The sequence below is a fragment of the Phyllobates terribilis genome, unplaced genomic scaffold, assembly GCF_046119375.1.
Source record: "Phyllobates terribilis strain yellow unplaced genomic scaffold, ASM4611937v1 Scaffold_171__1_contigs__length_4068163, whole genome shotgun sequence".
In the NCBI taxonomy this organism is placed as follows: domain Eukaryota; kingdom Metazoa; phylum Chordata; class Amphibia; order Anura; family Dendrobatidae; genus Phyllobates; species Phyllobates terribilis.
In genome coordinates, this window is record NW_027362931.1 from 3,449,091 (window position 1) to 3,462,871 (window position 13,781).

The following is a 13,781-nucleotide window of genomic DNA, read 5'->3' on the forward strand; positions in this document are numbered from 1 at the left end:
TTCAGGCAGTCATTGCCAACAAAGGGTTTTCAACCAAGTACTAGAAATGAACATTTTATTTACAATTATTTAATCTGTCCAATTACTTTTGGTCCCTTTAAAAACAGGGTGGCACATGTTAAGGAGCTGAAACTCCTAAACCCTTCATCCAATTTTAATGTGGATACCCTCAAATGAAAGCTGAAAGTCTGAACTTCAACTGCATCTGAATTGTTTTGTTTAAAATTCATTGTGGTAATGTCTAGAACCAAAATTAGAAAAATGTTGTCTCTGTCCAAATATATATGGACCTAACTGTATATTATTGGAGCCAGCAGAATCTATGATCCTTTCCCAGGTATATGTTAGTGAAGCTAGCAGAATGTAGCCTACAATGTATGGTCTCCTTCCAGTTCTTGACTGCAGCCCATAAAGTCAAAAGGATGGTCTATTCTCATCAGATCTATATCCACAGGTGTGCACCACCAAAATAGTCATGTTAGGTAGAGGAAAGGGGAAGTAGGAGAAGTGTGGATATATAGAAATATTTAAAATTTATAAACTTTATTAATTTATTAAAATACTTTTAAACACAAAATTTCTCATGCATCAATAGATGCATATAAGGTAACCATCTATTGGAGTATAAAGATGGTACCTACTAATAAATCTGGCTCCTCAGTGTTATAAGAGATATGATCGCTTGGCAATGAGGTTTTCCTCCTGCTAATGATTTCAAATGGTGCCGGCTCAGCTATAACAAGTACAAATACACACACTGTGCAATTCATTATGGACAACTACGGGATTGGGCAGAGAGTGAGTGATGATAGTTGATATCTATCACTGCCATAATATCACTAACCGCTAGATAAATGTCAGCTTATGTATACATGTTAATCAGGTGGTGAATAGTCGTGCCCCAAGGCAGACTCATACATGATAGTGGTATAAAATATTTTGCCATGATAGTGTTATGGTTAATTTTTAATACCTATATATTATTAATTAGATAAAACAATTCTGATTCATGAGGCCTCTGCTTGAGTGTTTTAAGACATACATTGTGAAATGTCTGACTAAGATACTGGTTTCCTGTGAAAGTCTCTGAGAAGATTTTACATTGGGTCAAGGGAAATGTGTTTGTTACTGATAAGGCTATTTTGGTTGTCTGTTCAGTTGTATACAAAAACGAAGTTCCGCTTTTTTGTCTAGCTAATAAATTGGTGAGTCTAGGTTGCCACACCAGAAGACTCTACTTGCTGACAATGAATGTCACATGTATTCTGTCTCTCTCCCTTCATCGATGACGTACCTTAATTTGAATCTCGCTGGCAACGTGAAGACCCTTTGCTGTCTAAACCAAAGTTCTCCTTAAACCAAAGAGGGTCTCCATAACAGTACATGGTGCCGAAACCCGGGATTGTCATAACCGGACCTCCTCTGACCCGTCAACAAGGATCTCTCTGGGAATTACTGAATGAAATCCGCGGTAAGTAATCCCTTGCATTACTACTAATTCAGTACTACCTAGAGGACTCCAGGACGGGTAATTGGTGGTCCTAAGAATCATTTTTTAACCCTTGCCAGTGATTGATTTTGTTGTCTTATATGTTTCAATGTGGTTTTTAGATGTATAATTGACGATTGAATGACGGTTGAATGATAATTGAATGAAGTGACGAGTAACCAACCTTGCCCAGCGTGTCGGGATTAGGCACCTCTGCAGTTCTTCTGTATATTTCAGGAGTCAGAGGATTGTTTTATGTTGTTTGTTTTGTCTACGTCATAAATGTCTGGTATGATATTGTAAACTATGAGGATCCTTGAATGTGGGACCGAATGATTTTTGATTGACCAATAAGGGACTACGGTCTCTGCTTGATAAGGGATCCCGTTAGGTGTGTTCCTTCACATGTGGTGGAGAGGAAAATCGGTCCGTAAGAGGATCAGGGAAGTGTGATTGCCTATAACAGAGGAATCCTTCATGGTAAGGTAGTACTCTGAGGGTATTGAATTCCCCTGTAAATTGATAAGGGCACCCTCAAGAAAGGGGTAACTGAATGCAGTTTTTAGCCCGAATACAGTAGGGGGATTAATATCAGCGATTGTGCAGTGTGCATTGAATGATTGACGTATTGTTAAGTCGTTTTTGATGAATCAGAATCGTTGTCCTCAGTGTCTGTGTTATGTTTTGTGTAAGCTCAAAAGAGGGAAAATCATAGTAGCTGAAGTTCTTGCTTAGCCTGTATACCCAGACTGGGAAACATATAGTATAAAAAGTAACACTTATTGCAGATATAGTTGTCATGCAGTGCATTTACAAGGTGTAGAAGGAAAACCTCTGAACTGGGAAATGTTATATGATCATGTAGAAATAATTGGAATAGTAAGTGGAGCAATAGGCTTGGTATTGTTATTTGTTTGGTTGTGTGTAAGAGTCTCCCTAGCTCACAGGGCTGGAAAATTGGTGTTAGTACTTCCTTAAAGATCTGTCTTCCGAGGCTCAGGGGAGACTGGGACAGGATCAGATCCGTCTTTCGAGGATCAGAGGAGACTGGGACGGGATCAAATTTAGAGTCTGAGAGGCTCTAGGTGTGCTGAAGAGAGTTCTGCGGTAACTCTGGCACAGTGGTTGCAGTCATGGGGACTGGCAACAGTAAGGAATTGACTAACCTAAAGGGCAAGGCCCCAGTTCCAGCATGTGAGATAGTGGAGAGACTAAAAGGGAAAGAAGCGGTAGAAGGATGTGAAGTAATATTGAGGAAATTTGGTATGGGAAATTGGAAGAGAAGGAATGGGAGAACTATATCTGCAATTGGGAAGGATGGTTGAAAGATAAAAGCAAACTAGAGCAGGCTAGGATGTGGTTAGAAGTAGCAAAACGTCTCTCAATGAGTGAACATAAATCAGAGGAAACCAGGCATGGAACTGTCTATGTAATCTATGATAGTTTGGAAAACTCTCAGACCCCTGTAGTCTCAGTACCTGATGTAAATTCTGCATCCCCTTCAGCACCACCGCCTTATGCTGAGTCAATGGGATGGACTTGCAGACATTGTGGTCATCAGAATCCCCCTGGGGTAAAGTGTTTTAGATCCTGTGGGTCTTCACACCCAGGGACAACACCCAGGGTGCTTCTGTTACCTATGAGGACCACTAGTCATGTACAGTTTCAACCTCCTAGGATGGTTGATAATGTTCCGGTACACGATCCCCCCAAGTATGGCCAATAGAAACATATCGGCCTTGGTCCCCCAGTGAACTTATTGCCCTCGCTACACAGCTCCCAGATCCCCGAAAAACCCCCGTAACATTCAGAATGCGCCTCCAGGGTGTTCAGGAGGCATATCGGGCCACATGGGATGATCTAGTTTCTGTCATTCTGCATAAAGGCAGTGACCCCTTACTTATGACAAGTTTTTTACTTTGTACTGCCACGAACAGGCTGGACATGCGTCTGGTGTCCTTACCCAAGAACATAGTGGTAGGCAGCGCCCTCTAGGGTATTACTCTGTAACCCTTGATCCAGTCATTATGGGTTCTCCTACTTGTGTTAGAGCTGTGGCAGCTGCTTCAGAACTTGTTAAAAAGACAGAGGACATAGTGTTAAGAAGCCCCTCACACTTCAAGTTCCTCATGCTGTATCTGAAATACTTCAACAGGCTCAGACCCGTCACCTCTCAGCATCAAGGTTGACAAAATATGAAGTCTCACTCCTTACACCTCCCCATATAACTATCAAACGCTGTATTGTTCTAAATCCAGCTACACTACTTCCAGTGGATTTAGAAAAGGGAGGAAAGTATCAGGATGGGGAAGAGGGAGAGACCATGAGCCAAGATTTTCCCCTGTTTTTCAAATTAGCAGATGAGGAAGCTCAGTTTGATATGGCACATGAACATGATTGTCAGGCATTGATGAAAGCTGAAATAAAGGGCTTGGCAAATATTACTGATGTACCACTCACTAACCCCTCTGCTGAGTATTTTGTAGATGGTTCCAGAGCTTGGGACAGTGAACAAGGACGATTCATCACCGGGTATGCAGTAGTCCACAATGGTAAGGCAGTGATACAAGAACCACTCCCCTCCAGCTGCTCTGCGCAAGAGGCAGAGCTTAAAGCACTCGCTGCAGCGTGCAATCTGGGAAAAGGTAAAGAAATTAATGTATTTTCTGACTCGCAATATGCTTATGGTGTTGCACATGACTTTGGCGCCATTTGGCGAAGCCATAATTTCTTGATCTCTGCTGGCAAACCTATAAGGAATGCACAAGGGGTAGAGCAGCTACTCACAGTACTCACCCTTCCCCGAAGGGCAGCCATAGTCAAAGTGTCAGCACACACTAGGGAACAAACTCCCCTTGCAGTAGGGAATGCCTTGGCCGACCAGGAGGCTAAGGAAGCAGCACGATTACCTCTGACAGAGATACTGGCTATCGCAAGTGCAGGAACCCCAGGAGACTCAGAGTCAGGGAGTGCAGGAAGCCCCCTTTCAAATAAGGAGACATCCTCTGCACCGGTCCCAGTGGCCGTGGACCTCGAACTACTGCAGGTCTTCCAGACCCAGGCTTCCCTCAACGAGCAGAATGCATGGGTCAAAGCGGGCGCCGTACAGTCAGTGTCAGGGGTATGGCAGGTAAACAAGCGTATTTGCCTTCCACGCTGCCTGTTCCCCATGATGGCGGCCCTTGCACATTCTCCGGTGCATAACTCAAAGGGTGTTATGTGTGCAGTGGTGCTACAAAACTGGTGTGCCCCAGGGTTTCCGAATACAGCTGCAAAGTATGTTCAAGAATGTCTAGTTTGTGCAAAACATAACCCTGGTAGGCCTATTCGAGTCCCACGAAAATGCACACTAAAACCAGATTACCCATTTCAGAGACTGCAGGTGGACTACATACCGCTACCTAAGGTGGGTAATTATGAATACGCCCTGGTATGCATTGACCTTTTCCCTGGGTGGCCAGAAGCTTGGGCGGTGACTAAAGCAAACACAAAAACTACTGCTAAAAAATTAATCAGTGAGGTGGTTTGTAGATATGGGGTGCCCGAAACTATAGAAAGTGACAGAGGAACCCACTTTACTGGGGAACTAATGAAACAAATCATGGTCACTCTTGGGATAGAACAGGCTTTCCATGTTCCCTATCATCCACAAAGTAGTGGAACGTCTCAATGGTACCTTGAAGCTAAAAATCCAAAAGTGCATGGAAGAAACATACTTGTCCTGGGTAGATTGTTTGCCCATAGCATTGTATTCAGTGAGGACTGCCCCAAGGGGGAGGGAGAAGCTGTCCCCATATGAAATACTGTTTGGTAGTGTCCCTAAGACAGGGTTGTATTTCCCACAGCAGCTGCGGCCTCCTATGGTTCTCTCACTGAATATGTTCTGGAGTTGCATAAACATTTGACTGTTACTCATAATCGTTTTCTTTCCTCTATCCCAGACCCCAATTGGCTTAGCGGCACTCACATTTTGGTACCAGGAGACTGGGTCGTGGTAAAGAGACATATGAGGAGACCACTGGAGCCCAGATACAGTGAACCATTCCAAGTGCTGTTAACCACTGCCACTTTGGTCAAGCTTCAAGGCAAGGACACTTGGATCCATGCCAGCCATTGTAAAAAGATTTTGAACCCCAGCAGCAGCAAAGATGATGACCCTGTTTGTTTGGACTATGGTGATAGCAACCGTACCCCTTGCCCTAACTCTCCATGAAGTACTTAAAGAGAACTGGGATAACAAACTGATAAAGCATCACGAAGTCTTACTCCAAGACATGAACTCCAATGACCGTCCTAAGAACTGTTGGATATGCACCCATAGTCCAATATCCTCCAATACTATGCCTTATTTAGCTATTCCTGTGACTTTGAATGAAATGTTTTACTTAAGTAACCACACTCTTCCTATTAGATTAAGAACAACAAAGAAAACGAAGCCTGTAGGTCTAACTGTAGCTGCTTGGGTGACTGAGCCATGGTTGTTGTTTAACAGGAGTGGTCCGCCTCTAAGTCAGACTGGAATGCCTTGGGCGACCAGTCGTGTCGACCTCTCCTGTTATCCGAACTTTACCTCTTGCAGCTGTATTCAGATAAAATCCAGAGGGTTTCCTTTCTCTACAGCTGACTATTCAGAGTGTAATGGATCTGCTACCACTACTACGCAGTGTATAGCGGTTGATGCCACTCTCAATCCTAAGCTTCATTGTGTAAATGTCACCTTGCAAAATCTAATATCAGGTTTTACCTCAAATGACACTCAGTATCGGGAAAGAATTATGGAACAATTAACCACCACCTTGTTATCTAAATGGATTGCTAGTCTGTTCAACAACACTGTGGTTGGAGCACCAGAGAGTTTATACATTGTATGTGGACATCAGGCTTACAAGTGGTTACCCAACAATTTCACAGGAGTTTGTACACTGGCCTTTCTGACACCTTCTACTTTTATAGTACCTCACACAAGAGTAGATATTAAAGCAATCCCGCTACACACACTGTACAGACGAGCTGCAGACGACAAGCCCAGACCTGATGGTAAACCGCATCTTGTAGAAATGGGGGTGGCTAACAAATTTTTTAGTGTTTTATACATTTACCCATTCATAATGCAAATGTGGGATAAGTTGGTAGAGGCAACTGATTATCTAGATGACCAGATCTTCCAGATTCTTGACGTTCTCAATACATCTAATATTGTACAGAAACAACTAATTGCAGTTACTAACCAACACACCATAGTGCTAGATTACTTGACTGCTAGAGAGGGCGGGATGTGTCAGATAATAGGCCCTACCTGTTACCACTACATAGACCCTGCCGGAAATTTCCAGGTAAAGACAAAGATAGAGATAATTAGAGAAATGAGGGATGCGTGGCTCCAAGAACATCATGTCAACAAAGATTCCTGGTGGAGCGACACCTTCTCATTTCTTAATCCTGTCAATTGGTTCAAGGGTTTAGGTGGATGGCTAATGGGTAACCTACAAGGTATTCTACAGATGGGAATTTTGATATTACTAGTGTATATAGTTGCCAGGATTAGTATATTTTTTATTAAGAGACTATGCAAGCAACACAGGCCTGCGAAATATAATGCCACTTCTCCTATAAACATATATGATGAGATTTACAAGCAAGTGTTACGGGTCAGGGAGGTGGAACCTCTGTGCTACGGTGCAAGGAGGGACCCAGAGGGGCGTAACTAAGTATCAACTCGGACCGACCCTGGTCGTACGGCGGCTAACGACTCCGTGACCAGGGAGGGACCGAGACGAGGGACTAGGTGCTACTCTGGGGACGACCTTGTAAGGGAGCAGGTGACTCCCACGGTACAGATGGCAGGGACTGACTGGAATAGCAGGTAGGCACAGCAGGCAGGCTGACGAGCAGAAGCCTCCAGGTAGGCTATCAGGTAGACACGGCAAGTGACGGCAGAAGTCTCTAGGTGGGCTGGCAGGTGGTCATGGCAAGTGACGGCAGGAGTCTCCGGGTAGACTGGCAGGTGGTCACAGCAAGTGATGGCAGGAGCCTCTAGGTGGGCTGGCAGGTGGTCACGGCAAGTGACGGCAGGAGCCTCCGGGTAGGCTGGCAGGTGGTCACGGCAAGTGACAGCAGTAGCCTCCGGGTAGGCACAGCAGGTAACAAGCAGGTAACAGGCAAGTGCTCCCAGGTGAGCAGGCACGGCAGGTAACAGGCAGGCAACAGGCAAGTGCTTCCAGGTGAGCGGACAGGCAGGCACGGCAGGTAACAGGCAGGTAACAGGCTGGCGGGCAAGACTGGAAGTCAGGCTAGCAGCAGGACCTGAGGGCTGAAGCAGAGGTCAGAAACACTGTGCAACAACTTTTGCTCGGGCACCTCCATTTTGGAGGAGGTGCATTATATATGGGAGGACACTCGGCTATTGGCCGGGGACTCCTTAGGACGGCGCGCGCGGCCCCTTTAAGAGGGAGGGAGCGCGCGCCCTAAGCACAGTGCCCGTGGAGCTGCGCACCGGCAGCAGGAAGAGGAGCGCTGGTGAACGGGGAGCGAGGAGGTGAGTGGGACAGCGTCTCTGCCTGGCAGGGGGCAGATACGCAGATTCTATAGCAAGATATTTGTCGGTGAACGGGATTCGTCCCCTCCAGGCTTTTATAGCATGGGGAAGTAGCTGATGAATAAATTGTTTTGTAAAATAATAAAAAGTGAGGAGTTGTTATGGTTAATTTTTAACATCTAGATATCATTATTAACCCCTTTAATACGTATCTGTGCCCTGGGCCTTATGGACCAGATACGTATTTATATGCCCTATCTTTAATGCGGCACCGCGACCGAAGTCGCAGTGATAGCATTAAAATTCCGGTGCCATCTTTCCTTAGGGTAGATGGCGCCGGCATCTCAGGGGGTGTTGCCGCCCCTTCACACCCACGATCGCTGTGATTGGCTGTTCAATTCTGAACAGCCAATCACAGCATTTCTCACTGTTTCCGGCAATCAGATTGCCGGAAACAGTGATGTGCAGCCTAGGATCGGTGCTCTTAAGAGCACCGATCCTAGGCTGTTGCCTAGTAACCCCAGCCCTCTCCCCAAACTGCTAGGATCGGTGCGATCGCCGATCAAATCCATCGCACCGATCACAGCGGGACCGCGCAGTAACAGGGCGGTCACGGGGCGGTGACCGGCTTGTGACCTGCCTGTCACCTCCCCATGACCCCCTGTGATGTCATAGATCCCCCAGCCAGCCCCTAGCCAGCTCTTTTTGAAGCGATCGATGATGACATCGATCGCTCCAATCAGAGTACCTGAACACAGGTGACAGGGCGGTCACAGGGTGGTGACAGGCTTGTGACCCCCTGTGGTGCGTGTCCAGGCCCCAGCCATCTCTGATTGGTGCGATCAATGTCATCATCGATCGCACCAATCAGAGTACCTGACCGGCCTGTGACCTGCCTGTCACCACCCTGTCACCCCTCTGTGACCGCCCTGCAGATCCTCACACTTCGTGAGGATTTCTACAGAGCAGTCACGTCTGATCTGCGCTGTGCTGGGCCTTGTAGTGCCACAGAATCTTCTGTTACACTCCAAGACCTTTCTCCTACCTGCTCCAGTCGCTGCTGCTGCTCTGGCATCCTGCTGCGGTCTCCAGGGTCCTGGATCTCCTGCTCCGGCGTCCTGCTGCTGTCTCCAGGTTGCTGGGTCTCCAGCTTCGGCGTCCTGCTGCTGTCTCCAGGGTCCTGGGTCTCCAGCTACTTATCCTGCTGCTGCAGATCCTGCTCCAGAGCCTCTTCCAGACCCAGCTGATGATCCTGCTGAAAGAAGAACAAAGAAGACTTTGGTAAGTCCATCTCTGTTCTCCCTTCATCCACTCCCCCCTCCTTTTACCCCCAATTCCCCCCCCCCCCAGTTTTTTTTTCGTGCGTCCTGCAGCGGCCGAGCGCTGAGCAGTGTCTACGTCACTGATCAACGTCCGTGCTCGCTGCTTTTCAGGACTTTTTCTTGTCCCTGTCAATTCCCCCCCACACCTTTGCACCACATCCGCGCACACACCCAGCAGCTGCCAAGAGTTGATTGGTGACATAGTTCACCGATCCGCACTCCTGCTCGCTGTTTGCACCACCTACGGTAGTTCCTTTTTTTCTCAGAAAAAAAAAGTTCACACCAAGCACACTGACTCACACACACACTCTAAATAAAGTACTGACACACACACACCACATACACGAGAAAAAAAAAGTGTCCGGCTCATCCCAAACTCGCTATTCAGCGGAGGAGGCATACGCTATTGTTGCCTCCGACACTGAGACTGACAGCGAGGGCGGGGATCCCACATTTCTTTACTTTTCCGACGCCTCATCGTCCTCCTCTTCCTCCTCAGGTGCTGCTGGACCGCCCCGCAGTCGTCACAGGAGAGAAGATGATCCAGCGCCCCCCACTACTGACCCCATATGGACCTCGCCCCCCGAAAATTTTGAGCCACTGATTCCTGATTTCATGGCGGAATCAGGAATCAAGTTTGACACCACCGGCCTCACATAAATAGACTTTTTCAAAGTCTTTTTCTCTGAGGATTTTATAAACCTCCTGGTGGGCCAAACCAATTTGCATGCTCATCAATTTTTAGAACAAAACCCCTCTTCATCATTTTCTAACTGGTCTCCTGTAGACGCAGAAGAAATGATGAAGTTTTGGGGCTTGGTCCTTCATATGGGGATCCTGAAAAAAAACAGAGGTTCGGCAATACTGGAGTTTTGACGATTTGTATAACACTCCAGTGTTCTGAATGGTCATGACCCGGACACGTTTTGAGGCCATCCACAAGTTCTTGCATTACCAAGATAATGCAAGGTGTCCTGCACGCGATGACCCGAACTTTGATCGTCTTTTCAAAGTTCGGCAGGTCATCGAGCACTTCAACAACAAGTTTGGTGAAGTGTACGTGCCCCAAAGGGACATCTGCGTGGATGAGTCCTTAATTTCTTTTAAGGGGCGGCTTGGATTCCAGCAGTACCTGCCCAGTAAAAGGTCCAGGTACGGGATCAAGCTGTATAAACTTTGTGAGAGTACCTCAGGGTACACTCACAAGTTTAGAGTTTATGAAGGGAAGGACTCCCGGATTGAACCCCCTGAATGCCCCCCTGTTCTGGGAGTGAGTGGGAAAATTGTGTTGGATTTGGTGCACCCACTGCTGGATAAAGGTTATCACCTGTACGTGGATAACTTTTATACAAGTATCTCGCTCTTCAAGTCCCTCTCTGCGCGACATACCGCAGCTTGCGGTACTGTCCGCAAAAATCAGAAAGGCCTTCCAAAGACGCTAATTGGGCAGCTGCTCAGAAGGGGTGAGAGCAGAGCCCAATGTAGCGACCACCTGTTGGTGGTCAAGTACAAGAGGGATGTCCTTCTCTTGACCACCATACATGGTGATGGCAGCACCCTCAGCACTGTAAGAGGTTCCATTACACAGGTCGCCAAACCAGACTGTGTAGTGGGGTACAACAAGTACATGGGGGGAGTTGATCTCTCCGATCAAGTCCTCCAGCCGTACAGTGCTTTGAGAAAGGCCAAGGTATGGTATAAGAAGCTGGCCGTGCACATTGTTCAGATGGCAATGCACAACGCTTTCCTTCTGTCAAAATGTGCAGGCCAGACTTCTGCGTCGTATCTTCACTTTCAGGAGAGTTATCAAGGCCCTGATATTTGGCAGTGGGACAGAGTTGGCCCCACTACTTCTGGAACTGAAGGACCTCGAATTGTACCGGGCCAGCATTTCCCGGGGCAGATCCCTCACAGCAGAAAAAAAGGTAAGTCACAAAAGAAGTGCCGAGTGTGTTACCGAAGGGTAATACGCAAGGACACCATTTACCAATGTGACACCTGCCCCGACAAACCTGGCCTCTGCATGAAAGACTGCTTCAAAACGTACCATACTTCCATGGACTATTGAATTAATTTCTGACGTATGACAACCTGACGAACACAACACAGCTGACGTAGTGTTCGTCAGGTTGTCATACTTCAGTTGTGTAGTGTTTGTCAGGTTGTCCTACACAACTGGCGAATAAGACTACATTATAAAATTGACAAATCAGGTATCCGTTCCAAAAAGGGGGCACTTGTTGGGCATTTCCACTGTTTAGGCACATCAGGGGCTCTGAGAACGTGACATGACGCCCGCAGACCATTCCATCAAAGTCTGCATTCCAAAGCGTCACTCCTTCCCTTCCGAGCCCTGACATGCGCCCAAACAGTAGTTTTCTCCAACACATGGGGTATCAGCGTACTCAGGAGAAATTGCACAACAACTTTTGCAGTCCAATTTCTCCTAGTACCCTCGTGAAAATAAAAATATTGCGGCTAAAAGAGCGTTTTTGTGGAAAAAAATGATTTTTTTTTTTTCACGGCTCTACGTCATAAACCTTTGCAAAACACTTGGGGGTTCAAAGTGCTCACCACACAACTAGATAGGTGCCTTGGGGGGCCTAGTTTCCAAAATGGGGTCACTTGTCGGGGAGCTCCAATGTTTAGGCACACAGGGGCTCTCCAAACGCACATGGTGTCCGCTAACAAATTGAATGGAAAATCGGCTCAAATTGTTAGCGGACACCATGTTGCATTTGGAAAGCCCCTGTGTGCCTAAACATTAGAGCTCCCCCACAAGGGACCCCATTTTGGAAACTAGACCCCCCAAGGCACCTATCTAGATGCATAGTGAGCACTTGGAACCCCCAGGTGCTGCACAAATTAATCCGTAAAAATAAAAAAGTGTTTTTTTTTCCACTTTTCATTTTTACGAATCAACTTGTGAAGCACCTAGGGGTTCCAAGTGCTCACTATGCATCTAGATAGGTACAAAACCTACAAAAGACAAAAAATATATCACATACCCTACCATCATTATATATAAATGTAAAGCAAAGTTGCATATGAAATATAGGGTACTTAGTGAACTATTTTTGATCAAAAAATGTATACAAGGTTTTTAATATAGACAGTGTAGGACCGTCCCAATTAGGGTCACCTTGTCGCTGGTGGGACGGCTTGTATACATTTTTTGATCAAAAATAGTTCACTAAGTACCCTATATTTCATATGCAACTTTGCTTTACATTTATATATAATGATGGTAGGGTATGTGATATATTTTTTGTCTTTTGTAGGTTTTGTATCTTTTTGCTAGTGTGAACATACTCTTATTTCTTGCATGTGTACCATCTTAGACCTCAGTTCACATTGCTTGGTTTTTTGCATCTAGATAGGTGCCTTGGGGGGTCTAGTTTCCAAAATGGGGTCACTTGTGGGGGAGCTCCAATGTTTAGGCACACAGGGGCTCTCCAAACGCAACATGGCGTCCGCTAATTATTCAAGCAAATTTTACAATCAAAAAGTCAAATGGTGCTCCTTCCCTTCCGAGCCCTGCCGTGTGCCCAAACAGTGGTTTTTCCCCACATATGGGGTATCTGCGTGCCCAGGGGAAATTGCACAACAAATTTTGGGGTCCATTTTTTCCTGTTACCCCTGCGAAAATAAGAAAAATTGGGTCTAAAGTAACATTTTTGTGAAAAAAGTTAAATGTTCATTTTTTTCTTCCACATTCCAAAAATTCCTGTGAAGCACCTGAAGAGTTAATAAAGTTCTTGAATGTGGTTTTGAGCATCTTGAGGGGTGCAGTTTTTAGAATGGTGTCACTTTTGGGTATTTTCTGTCATAAAGACCCCTCAAAGTCACTTCAAATATGATGTGGTCCCTAAAAAAATGGTTTTGTAAATTTTGTTGGAAAAATGAGAAATCGCTGGTCAACTTTTAACCCTTATAGCTCCCCAATAAAAAAAAAATTTGGGTTCCAAAATTGTGCTGATGTAAAGTAGACATGTGGGAAATGTTATTTATTAACTCCTTTGTGTGACATATCTCTCTGATTTAAGGGCATAAAAATTCAAATTTTGAAAATTGCAAAATTTTCGCCAAATTTCTGTTTTTTTTTCACAAATAAACGCAAGTGATATCGAAGAAATTTTACCACTATCATGAAGTACAATATGTCACGAAAAAACAATCTCAGAATCAGGGGAATCCGTTGAAGTGGTCCAGAGTAATTACCTCATAAAGTGACAGAGGTCAGAATTGTAAAAATTGGCCTGGTCATTAACGTGCAAACCACCCTCGGGGGTAAAGGGGTTAATTAGAAAATCTATTTTTATAAACCATCTATTCCATGAGGCCTCTGCTTGAGTGTTTAAGACATACATTGTGAAATATCTGATTAAGATACTGGCTTCCTGTTAAGTCCCTGAGAAGGTTTTTACCTTGGGCC